Genomic DNA, 12,740 nt, shown 5'->3' with positions numbered 1-12,740 from the left:
TATATTAATCTCATGCTTGTACACTAATTTGTGGTGCATCATATTCAATTAAATTGCAGTTTTGGAATGCTAGGGTGAAGCTTACATAATTTTTAAAGATTCTACATTACAATATTTGACCTTTCTCAGATATTCAATTAGGTCTCTGCTCTGCCTGAAATAGCACAAAGAGTGTATTGTCTGCTATGAATCAGTACATGTTTATGGTGTGCATTTAAAATAATATTCCTTTAATTATCTATGAAACTAAGTACCACACAGAGTGGGATACGCAGTATGTTACATTGTTGACATAACATGGAGAGTAATTTGTTACAATCTGGTTGCAACATGGGTCAATTTTTCATAATTTTTCTGTAAGATTGGCAGTATGTTGCATCACACAGAGGGCAGAATGATGTGAAATGGCTTACAGCATTGCTGAATTATGGCTCGATTTTTAACAGTTTTGCTAAACTGTCCATTATTATTGCACCCATCATTACATAGGTGATAATGGCACCCACTTTGTCAACTGACCATCATTGCCCCATCCTATTAGCTGACCATCAGTGTCCCACCAAATGTTTTCTTTAAATGGTCTGTGTGAAAGCATATTATCTTGTTCCTTCTTTTTTAAACGTCTATTTGAAAGAAATTTCAGTCCAGTCTGTTTCCTGAAGACCAACTGTGTGAGTGATATTCTGAGCCATTCCACTTCATGTAAACGGTCTGAAAATTGTTGACAGTCGTTGGACAGGGAACATACTCACTGTTACCCACTATTGTTTGAATACAATTTTATGAACTGGTAGCTAACATTTCTCGGTACATAACTCTCCCAGCAACCCTCAGAGCTTACACCCCCAGTAACTGACACTTCCTTGTAGATTTCCTTTATGAAATTACACTCCTGGAAATTGAAATAAGAACACCGTGAATTCATTGTCCCAGGAAGGGGAAACTCTATTGACACATTCCTGGGGTCAGATACATCACATGATCACACTGACAGAACCACAGGCACATAGACACAGGCAACAGAGCATGCAGAATGTCGACACTAGTACAGTGTATATCCACCTTTCGCAGCAATGCGGGCTGCTATTCTCCCATGGAGAAGATCATAGAGATGCTGGATGTAGTCCTGTGGAACGGCTTGCCATGCCATTTCCACCTGGCGCCTCAGTGGACCAGCGTTCGTGCTGGACGTGCAGACCGCGTGAGACGACGCTTCATCCAGTCCCAAACATGCTCAATGGGGGACAGATCCGGAGGTCTTGCTGGCCAGGGTAGTTGACTTACACCTTCTAGAGCACGTTGGGTGGCACAGGATACATGCGGACGTGCATTGTCCTGTTGGAACAGCAAGTTCCCTTGCCGGTCTAGGAATGGTAGAACGATGGGTTCGATGACGGTTTGGATGTACCGTGCACTATTCAGTGTCCCTTCGACGATCACCAGAGGTGTACGGCCAGTGTAGGAGATCGCTCCCCACACCATGATGCCGGGTGTTGGCCCTGTGTGCCTCGGTCGTATGCAGTCCTGATTGTGGCGGTCACCTGCACGGCGCCAAACACGCATAAGACCATCATTGGCACCAAGGCAGAAGCGACTCTCATCGCTGAAGACGACACGTCTCCATTCGTCCCTCCATTCTCGCCTGTCGCGACACCACTGGAGGCGGGCTGCACGATGTTGGGGCGTGAGCGGAAGACGGCCTAACGGTGTGCGGGACCGTAGCCCAGCTTCATGGAGACAGTTGCGAATGGTCCTCGCCGATACCCCAGGAGCAACAGTGTTCCTAATTTGCTGGGAAGTGGCGGTGCGGTCCCCTACCGCACTGTGTAGGATCCTACGGTCTTGGCGTGCATCCGTGCGTCGCTGCGGTCCGGGCACGTGCACCTTCCGCCGACCACTGGCGACAACATCGATGTACTGTGGAGACCTCACGCCCCACGTGTTGAGCAATTCGGCGGTACGTCCACCCGGCCTCCCGCATGCCCACTATACGCCCTCGCTCAAAGTCCGTCAAATGCACTTACGGTTCACGTCCACTCTGTCGTGGCATGCTACCAGTGTTGTTGTTGTTGTTCTTGGGGAAGGAGACCAGACAGCGAGGTCATCGGTCTCATCGGATTAGGGAAGGACGGGGAAGGACGTCGGCCGTGCCCTTTGAAAGGAACCATCCCGGCATTTGCCTCGAGCGATTTAGGGAAATCACGGAAAACCTAAATCAGGATGGCCGGCTACCAGTGTTAAACACTGCGATGGAGCTCCGTATGCCACGGCAAACTGGCTGACACTGACGGCGGCGTTGCACAAATGCTGCGCAGCTGGCCCCATTCGACGGCCAACACCGCGGTTCCTGGTGTGTCCGCTGTGCCGTGCGTGTGATCATTGCTTGTACAGCCCTCTCGCAGTGTCCAGAGCATGTATGGTGGGTCTGACACACCGGTGTCAATGTGTTCTTTTTTCCATTTCCAGAAGTGTATATTAAACATCTTTCCAGCGAATCATGTGGAACAGGTTTTCAGACCCACCTTAGCTTACCTTATCTCTTCAAAATTAAAGTTTTTATGACGTGATTCAGTGTGCTGCCCACACATAGTTTGATACTTCAGGTTTCCCTAAAATAAAGTCTTCTATATTCCGCTTGTTAATAAAAAATGGGGTAGTAGATATGATAGATTAAATAATGAACTAATTACCAAAATGCACTGTACACCAAGTCAGAACATAATGGGGGAGCAAAGGGAGTGAAGCGGTCTTCTGTGCTGTAGTTGATAATCGCTGATTATAGGCAATGTGTGTTGGATTCTGAAACTGAGACAGATTTTCAGCATGTAATTCAATCAATGATCTTCATAATTTTTGTTGTTGAATGGCACAAGCTACGTTTAGTAACAAAGGACGATAAAAGTTGCATACATTTAGATAAACTGAGTGCCTTAGCTTTGAGACATTAGTGCTTTCTCCAACAGCCCATTTGCTCTCATAAGTCTGAGTGGAAATCCCATACCACATCACCCTACCTCACGATAATCTGCAGAGATAGCAGGAACACAACCAGGATCCATCTCCACTGAAGACAATTGTGTTAACCAATTGACTATGGAGGTGGTCGTATCATTATGTGTGTGAGTAAATATAACTAGATCATGATGAGGACTGGTGTGTGTGTGTGTGTGTGTGTGTGTGTGTGTGTGTGTGTGTGTGTGTGTGTGTGTTTGTGTTGTGTAGTGTTTGCATGTTTAGCTGTTTCATCTTCGACGATAAAATACTGCGACATATTGGGTTTCATTATAATGAATGCTGGAGAATCCTATTTCTATAACTTTTTCACTGTTTTGCAGCACAGCTGGTGGCTATATGCCTCAGACCCTGAACAAACATTTGCAGAATGTATAGGCGTTTGGTAAATTGCGATAAATTTTCGAAGGTAGGTGTGATACCTAAGAATACAGCGAAAAGTTAGTGTTTATGTGCTCTTGATCAGTTTGTTCGATTCTGCTGTTGCTCCTGAATGTCATTTTTTTCACTTGAGAGTATAGTGAATAATGAACGGCGGGAAAAACTGGAACAGAGGAGAGTAAAAACGTCTAATATGTGGTGCTGCAGAAGAATGTTGATGGACTGATAATACAGAGAAAAAAGAATATATAGAAACCATAGACAAGAAGATGGGAAAAAAATGATAGGACATGTGTTGCATCAGGGAACGGCCTCCATGGTACTAGTTGGAGCTACAAAACGTAAAATTCATAAGGGAAACAGAGACTTGAATACATTCTGCAAATAAATGTGGATGTATGGTAGACAAAAGGGTTAGGGCAGGATAGTAGTTCGTGGTGGGCTGCAGCACATCTATCAGAAGATGGATCACTCAAAAATAACTTGCAATGTACTCTTTTGTACATAAATGAAAAGTGGAATATAAGACATCTTGGAAGAAGTGACTATGACTCTTTAGTTGCTGCTGGAGAAGTAAGTTAGATGGAAAAGTAATACAAGTGGAGTGGAACCAATGGGTTATGAACTTTAACGTGTAATTTTAAACCATAAAATTTATTGTAATGAAATAATATGTAAAGAAAATACAATTGCACTATCACTCACAAATAGAATCAAAAAACATGCTCAACTGAAAAAACTTTTCTTACAACAGCTCAGTAATTAGTTCAAATTTTAGCTCTGACCCTCAAATAACTTCAGGTAACATATCGCATTTGGCCACCTATGTACATGAATATTTGTTGTAGATAATTATAAATGCGCTAAAAGTAAAATTGACACATCAAGACTGTAATGAGCAAATAGACGAGGAAATATGTCTACATAAATCCCCAGAAAAGTGATGAGACTGTGTTATAGAACATTTGTACAGAATACATACAGGAGTGGTGAAAGGCGCAGTTTTAGGATATGAGGGCATGAACAGTTATGATGAATTTTGTCCATGCAAGGTATGAAAAGATGAGATCGTTATGGATGATCATGATTAGTCGATAAACTAATGCTATGCGACGTGGACACCACCAGATGCTGAAGAACTATGACCATTTTTACTGGAAAGATTTTTGATTCTTAATTGCAGTCTCTAAGTCTTGAAATAGGACGATTATTTATCGAAGCCTCATTGATATGGGTAAGTTTCCTAAAGATAGCCATCCATGGTGCAAAATGTGATGAACAACAACGGCAACACGTCAAGTATAAATATCAATACACTACGTTGATAGCAGTTAGGTCACAGAACCAAGCCATGCAGTAAGACACCATGCTCTTAAATTAGATCTTTGCCGACTACATTTATCACAGTAAAATACTGACAGTTAATATAAACCAGCTGCCAGATAAATAAACACTAGTTTTTCAGACTAAGCTGTTGCAGTTAGAGAAGAATATAGATATATGGATATTCCATAGATGTGAAATAAACAGTTGGCCGAGCAACTGATGCTGCAAATAACCAATACAAAAGTTTTCTCTTTATTATTTGCAGTCCACTTCCGCAATAACACTTGCATTATGTTTCTCTGGGTGAAGCTCTTTTTGAACAAAATGATATAGATCTTAATCAATTCGAAACTTGAATCTGTTGTCTCAGTTCTGAAAACAGTGCGTGTCATACTGATTTTAAAGTTTCAACTTGATCATGGCAGGGTGACTTAAGTCCTCGTCGCTCTAGTTCAACTGATGTATGCGTTCTGTCCCATACTTTATACAATGCAGCATTACAGTATGTTATTTCGCATATACAAGAAATAGTCATTTTTTCATATCTGATCCTAATCACAGTAACATATAAATGTTATGTTGTGATTATTTCGTATCCTACAGAATTTGAAATCTAAAATAATCACCAACATATTTTATTCTTATTTTGTATGTCTTATGAGAAGCATTTACGATTACATGTCATAGGAGGATGCAAAAATTTTATTAAATTACAGAATTAATTATAAATCCCAAATTTTGTTATTTTGAAGGAAAGTCTGAACCAAATATAAACCACACTTTTGTTAACAATCTAAGTGAAAAATTATACACATATGAAATAAAAATATAAAATGTATTTAAAATTTCAAAACTACTGTTCAACTAATTTGAGAAGCTTGTAAGTAGGCTTTTTAGGTTTTAATGTTGGAAATGCCACGTAGCGCTCTGTGAGAAATAACTGACTGTGTCTAGTCTGTGGCCGGTTGGCATTGTTGCAATATTGGCTATTGTAGTGTAGGGTAGTTGGATGTGAACAGTGCATAGCGTTGCGCAGTTGGAGATGAGCCGCCAGCAGAGGTGGATGTGAGGGAGGAGATGGCAGCATTTTGAGAGCGGACGATCTGGACGTGTGTCTGTCAGAAAAACGAAATTTGTAAAATCGGATGTCATGAACATATATATCATGACTTTTGAACACTATTAAGATAAATCCATTCTTTGCTCTCTATCAAAATCTTTCATTTCTAACTATGCCTATCAGTAGTTAGTGCCTTCAGTAGTTAGAATATTTTATTTAGCTGGCAGTATTGGCGCTCACTGTATTGCAGTAGTTCGAGTAACGATGATTTTTGTGAGGTACACTTACCTGACTCCTCATTTGTGAGGTACTCATGAAACGTATAGGTTATTGTTAGTCAGGGCCATTATTTTTTTGGGATGATTGAAAGACAGATTGCGTTGCGCTAAAAATATTGTGTGTCTGTTTAGTGATGATCAGAATAAGTAAAGAGAGAAATGTCTGAATACGTTCAATTTTGCTCAGCTATCTGCAAATCAAATAATTTAAGAGGTTTTGTAAAGAAACTGGTTCTTTACTTAAAAAAAACTTTTAAATAATAAAACATGACCTATTCAAGGAATCTGATTACCCCTTTTAGTAATGGACGAAACAAAAAAAAATTAGGAATAGTCTTTGTCAGGACATGCATAGTCTTATGTGAGGCTAATAAGACATTAATTTTAATCTAAATATGGTATGCCAATGTTTACATAATAAAAAAATAAATTAGGTAATTCAGTACAACTATAATATAGATGCGATAAATCACTTTAACGGGGCCAAATGAACAATTAAAGTCAATATAATTCCAGTAAACCTGCAAAAGTAAAAACAAATTATTGTAGGGGCCTACATAGACATCGCGCATCTGCTGGATGCCCACGAAATACGTAATTTTGTTTTGAAGCTGACAGCCAATGAGAAAAACAGGTGTAATTTTCAAGCAGTAATGGCGGACAGCATCAGCTGGTAATATACGTAATTTTATGGTAGCTAATTGTACTGCACAAAAAATTAAATATTTACTCCCTCCAAAAGAAGGTACAAACAAACTTTTAAAAAAATTATAATGAGCAGCAAAATGTCTGAGAAAAATTTTAAAAGAAAATTATTAATTGAACTTTAATTTGGCGGGTTTTCAACACTGTCAACAAGACGAAATAATGGAAAAAATATTTATAGGGACTTAACAAAATCGAGACATTGTGACGGTATTTTTAACTGCAATTGCCTTTAATTTTGAAATGAGAAAGAGCGTAATAATCTTGTTTTAATGTCTTAACTGTTGCTGCAGGCAGTGCGATGGCGTCAGCGGTGGTGCGTGTGGACTATGTGTGAAGTAAATCCTGGTTCGTGGCGTGAAGATAATGATGGATCCTCCTGTTTCATTACACATTACGGTAACTGTCGACTTCAATATTTGTCACGGTTAATCACAAAAATACATATACATTTTCACGTAGTTTTAAATGGAGGAATTTGACATTCACAGATGAAATTAATAAAGCACAGGAAATTGAGTATCTGATCCCGTTCGCCACACTTTACAATATCTCATAGGGTTTGTGGATGAAGCGGCTACCTTCAGTGATTCCTAGAACTTGAGCTTCCTCATGATTTGTTTGCTAGAAGTGCAGCATCTAAAAATCATCGAAGCACAACTCCTGGCTGATAACATTGGTCTCGCAAGTTAAACTATACCATTGTATACAGTAAACAAGCCTGGCGTATGTTTCGTAAATACACAAAATGAAAATGTTCCACGAAACTCATAATTGTTCCGATGTGTTTATGAACCTAAGGTGAGGAGAGAGCTCTTAGTAACAACTGAAACACAATTGCAGTACGTTGTTAGCAGAAAGTAAAGCACCAAATATTAGAGAACTATTTTACAATGAATTGTCATCATGTTAAAAATATTATAATGAGTCAGAAATTGGGCTCTCCACAACAGCTGAGAATCATTTCGGTTGTCACTGGGTTGGATCTTGAAGATAAATTAGTTTTAATTTAGAAGCAAGACACACACATTACATGCAATTTGAAGAGTGCTCCTACAAAAAAAAAAAAAAAAAAAAAAAAAAAAAAAAAAAAAAAAAAAAAAAAAAGTGGAATATGAATAACAACTATCTGGTGTGGCTAAGAGCATGATGATGAGAGAGAATGAGGCTTATCACTGTCATGCTAAAGAATAATCAAGAGATTACATAGTTAAACTATGAGAAAATTTTCTGAAGATGATTAAAGGACAATACCACGATGTCCTACACTATAAAATGTGTGAAAGTGCTAAAAATAGTCACAGTTTTCACGACTGGTACCTTGATCAAAGATTCGATCTACCGTACATGAAGAGAATTATACAGGGAACATAGAAACCCACGCTCCAGCGAAATTACAATTACATCTACATGTTCACGAGAAATTACTGTTTAAAAATTTTATGCCTCGATTTTATATTTTACAAATCCATTCAATACATGCCATGTACCTTTCTTCAAAAGTCTCGCAGATACAACACATATTACTATAATGAAGTGTTATATACTTCTTTGAGCAACGTGCTCTGCGTTCCAAATTGTATGTCTTTCGTACTACATGTTTCAAAGTGTGAACAGTATCAGTTTTTATTTAAACAGTTCCGAATTTGTAATTATTCTGTTTTCGTAACGTCTAGCTGCAACGTAAGGCTGTTTGATATTATTAACAGATACATACGAAGTCCTAAATATTTTAATTTCTCTGAAACTACTTATCGATTTTCGAGTAGTCAAAAGCAAGCAAATTTGACTCTTTCAGATCTACACTGTTAGTATTCTAAATTATCACACCCCTTTTCGATAAATTGAGACTGACACCGTTATATTTGTAACTTATATATTTACCACATAAGATTTAGATTAATGAGGGTTTCCTTGTAACTCATATTTTTAGGAAAAAGTATTTATTTATTTAATTATTCAGTTATTTAACCGGCAATATTAGGGTGATGAACCGCTCCCACACATCTAAGTAGGCATTCTACATATTTCACATTGCGTGTGTTACGGAAAGTATGTTACTCAACTTCGTCGGTTCCATACTGATTACAAAAATGAAGTGACGAAAGAAGTGCGTCAGCGAATAATGAATGATAATCGCATGTTCTTTAGTCTGAACAGCTGATTCACATCACCACTGGTATCACATAGGGGCAGAACCCAATTGTATGTGGTACTAGTACGGCCAGTACTTTTATGTTTGTGAAACCTTGGCTTCTTCAGCAACAACTGAAGACAAAATCCTTGCCTTCGAGAGGAAAGTACTTCGAAATTTCTGTGGATATGCCTGCTATATTATGGAAGATAATTTGGAACGAAGAAATAAAGAAGACCCGTAGGAGCGGTTTGGTAAAGCAAACATTGTCCGAATGTTAGGGCACAAGCTGGTACACATCCCTGGAGCTTATAGATCTCTCCCATACCAAATTCTTCAGTCTCAACTCGCTGGAGAAACCCACGAAGACGTCCAAGGGTGTGATGCAAGAATCAGGTATTAACAGTCCTTAAATAAGTGGGGCTAACAGAGGTGGATAATTCAGGTCGCGGTCAGAAACGGTAGACTGTCAGCCACAACAGATACCTGTTCTGTTGTCACTTACGTTTTTACTGCATTTTTGTAACGTGTTCTTCTACAATTTTCGTGTAGTTTGCTGTTTTTTATCCACTTGTTGTGGGGTTATATCCTTTGTTTTTCTCCTATAGGTCTTAACGGCCCATAAATGCAATAAATGATGAGGATGCATATTACAGATTTAGAAATTAAGGATTACTCGTCTACATATAGCAAACACTCACACAGCTTAAATTTGTACATGATACGTACAACAGTGATTAGAAACTACGGGAAGGTAGGCTTTGAATTATGAGAGCTAGCACAAATGTTTGTGAGAGAAAGGGGGGGGGGAGGAATCGAAAGAGAAACATGATAGCACACAGTTAAATAATATAGGAGAGAAGATGGTGGCGTGACCCATAGAGAAAGGAAAAGAGAAATGAGTACACCTGCGAAAAGATAGGAGCTTTACTATTCGAACTGAGTGAAAGTTGGAGATATATGTTAAATTTTACGAAAACGTTGTGAAGATGACAGAAGAAAATGCTACAACCTCTTGTTAAAAGCCGGAGGATATAATATTGTGGGAACAGTTCGTTCCAAAGGAGGACAGTAGCGACAACAAAGGAGTGTGCAAATGTTTTTGTTTTGTTATTGGACACAGCAAGGATACTTGATAATTGAGACCTTCTGTTCTTATTATGATGGCACAAAAGAAGTTTTATCTCTGATGCGTGTGCTGCGGCGTCTGCGCGCTGAGGAGCCGGTGATACGAGTATAGCGTGTGGTAGTCATGTGACTGGCCAGGTCCGCATCGGTGGCGGATTGTGAAGCGAAGGGTCCCCGTTCGATTACCCCCCTATGGGACTGAGTCATAACGGACACTCCACTGACAATCGGGCTGAATGGATACCTCGTGAAAGCCAGCTAAAAATACAAGTATATATGCCAACTAGCTCTGCAGGTGAAAAAGATGCAGATGAAATGTATGATGAGATAAAAGAAATTATTCAGATAGTGAAGGGATGAGAAAATTTAATACTCATGAGTGACTGAAATTCGATAGTAGGAAAAGGGAGAGAAGGAAACGTAGTAGGTGAATATGGATTTAGGGGAAGAAATGAAAGAGGAAGCCGCCTGGTACAATTTTGCACAAAGCCTAATTTAATCATAGGTAACACTGGGTTCAAGAATCATGAAAGAAGGTTGTATACATGGAAGAACCATGGAGACACTAGAAAGTATCTGACAGATAATAAAAGGGTAAGACGGAGATTTAGGAACCAGGTTTTAATTTGTAAGACATTTCCAGGGGCAGATGTGGACTCTGACCACAATCTATTGGTTATGAACTATAGATTAAAACTGAAGAAACTACAAGGAGGTGGGAATTTGAGGAGATGGGAACTGGATAAACTGAAAGAACCAGAGGTTGTACAGAGCTTCAGGAAGGGCATTAGGGAACGATTGACAAAAAAGAGGGAAAGAAATACAGTAGAAGAGGAATGGGTAGCTTTGAGAGACGAAATAGTAAAGGACGAAGACGATAAAGTTGGTAAAAAGACGAGGGCTAATAGAAATCCTTGGGTAACAGAAGAGATATTAAATTTCATTGATGAAAGGAGAAAATACAAAAAATGCAGTAAATGAAACAGACAAAAAGGAATAGGGGGTGGGGTTGAGTTGGGTTGTTTGGGGAAGACCAGACAGCGAGGTCATCGGTCTCATCGGATTAGGGAAGGACGGGGAAGGATGTCGGCCGTGCCCTTTCAAAGGAACCATCCCGGCATTTGCCTGGAGCGATTTAGGGAAATCACGGAAAACCTAAATCAGGATGGCCGGACGCGGGATTGAACTGTCGTCCTCCCGAATGCGAGTCCATTGTGCTAGCCACTGCGCCACCTCGCTCGGTCAAAAAGGGATACAAACGTCTCAAAAATTAGATCGACAGGAAGTGCAAAATGGCTAAGCAGGGATGGCTTAAGGACAAATGTAAGGACGTAGAGGCCCATATCACTGGGGATAAGATAGATACTGCCTACAGGAAATGTAAAGAGACTTTTGGGGAAAAGAGATCCACTTGTATGAATATCAAGTGCTCAGATGGAAACACACTTGTAAGCAAAGTTCGGAAAGCAGACAGGTGGAAGGAGTATATAGGGGGTCTATTGAAGGGCGATGTTCTTGAGGACAATATTATAGAAATGGAAGAGAATGTAAATGAAGATGAAATAGGAGATATGGTACTGCATGAAGAGTTTGACAGAGCACTGAATGACCAAAGTCGAAACAAGGCCCCGGGACTAGACAACATTCCATTAGAAATACTAACAGCCTTGGGAGAGCCAGGCCTAACAAACTCTATCATCTTGTGAGCAAGATGTATGAGACTGGCGAAATACCCTCAGATTTCAGGAAGAATATAATTCCAATCCCAAGGAAAGCATGTGTTCACAGATGTGAAAATTACAGAATTATCAGTTTAATAAGTCACAGCTCAAAATACTAACGCGCATTCTTTACAGGCGAATGGAAAAACTGGTAGAAGTCGATCTCGGCGAAGATCAGTTTGGATTCCGCAGAAATGTTGGGACACGTGAGGAAATACTGACCCTACGACTTATCTTAGAAAATAGATTAAGGAAAGGCAAACCTACGTTTCTAGCATTTGTAGACTTAGAGAAAGCTTTTGACAATGTTGACTGGAAAACTCTCCTTCAAATTCTGAAAGTGGCAGGGGTAAAATACAGGGAGCGAATGGTTATTTACAATTTGTACAGAAACCAGATGGCAGTTATTAGAGTCAGTTTGAGACAGGTTTGTAGCCTATCCCCGATGTCATTCAATCTGTATATTGAGCAAGCAGTAAAGGAAACAAAAGAAAAATTAGAAGTTGGAATTAAATTCTATGGAGAAGCAATAATAACTTTGAGGTTCGCCGATGCCATTGTAATTCTGTCAGAGACAGCAAAGGACCTGGAATAGCAGGTGAACGGAATGGACCGTGTCTTGAAAGGAGCATATAAGATGAACCTGAAAAAAAGCCAAACGATGATAATGGAATGTAGACGAATTAAGTCGGGTGATGCTGAGGGAATTAGATTAGGAAATGAGACACTAATAATAGTAAATGAGTTTTGCTATTTGGGGAGCGAAATAACGGGTGATGGTTGAAGTATAGAGGTTATAAAATGTATACTGGCAATGGCAAGGAAAGCGTTTCGGAAGAAGAGAAATTTGTTAACATCGAGTATAGGTTTAAGTGTCAGGATGTAGTTCTGAAAGTATTTGTATGGAGTGTAGCCATGAATGGAAGTGAAACATGGTCGACAAATAATTTGGAGAAGAAGAGAATAGAAGCTTTCTAAATGTGGTGGTACAGAAG

The sequence above is a fragment of the Schistocerca gregaria genome, chromosome 1, assembly GCF_023897955.1.
Source record: "Schistocerca gregaria isolate iqSchGreg1 chromosome 1, iqSchGreg1.2, whole genome shotgun sequence".
Lineage (NCBI taxonomy): Eukaryota > Metazoa > Arthropoda > Insecta > Orthoptera > Acrididae > Schistocerca > Schistocerca gregaria.
Note: the sequence above shows the minus strand (reverse complement) of the source record.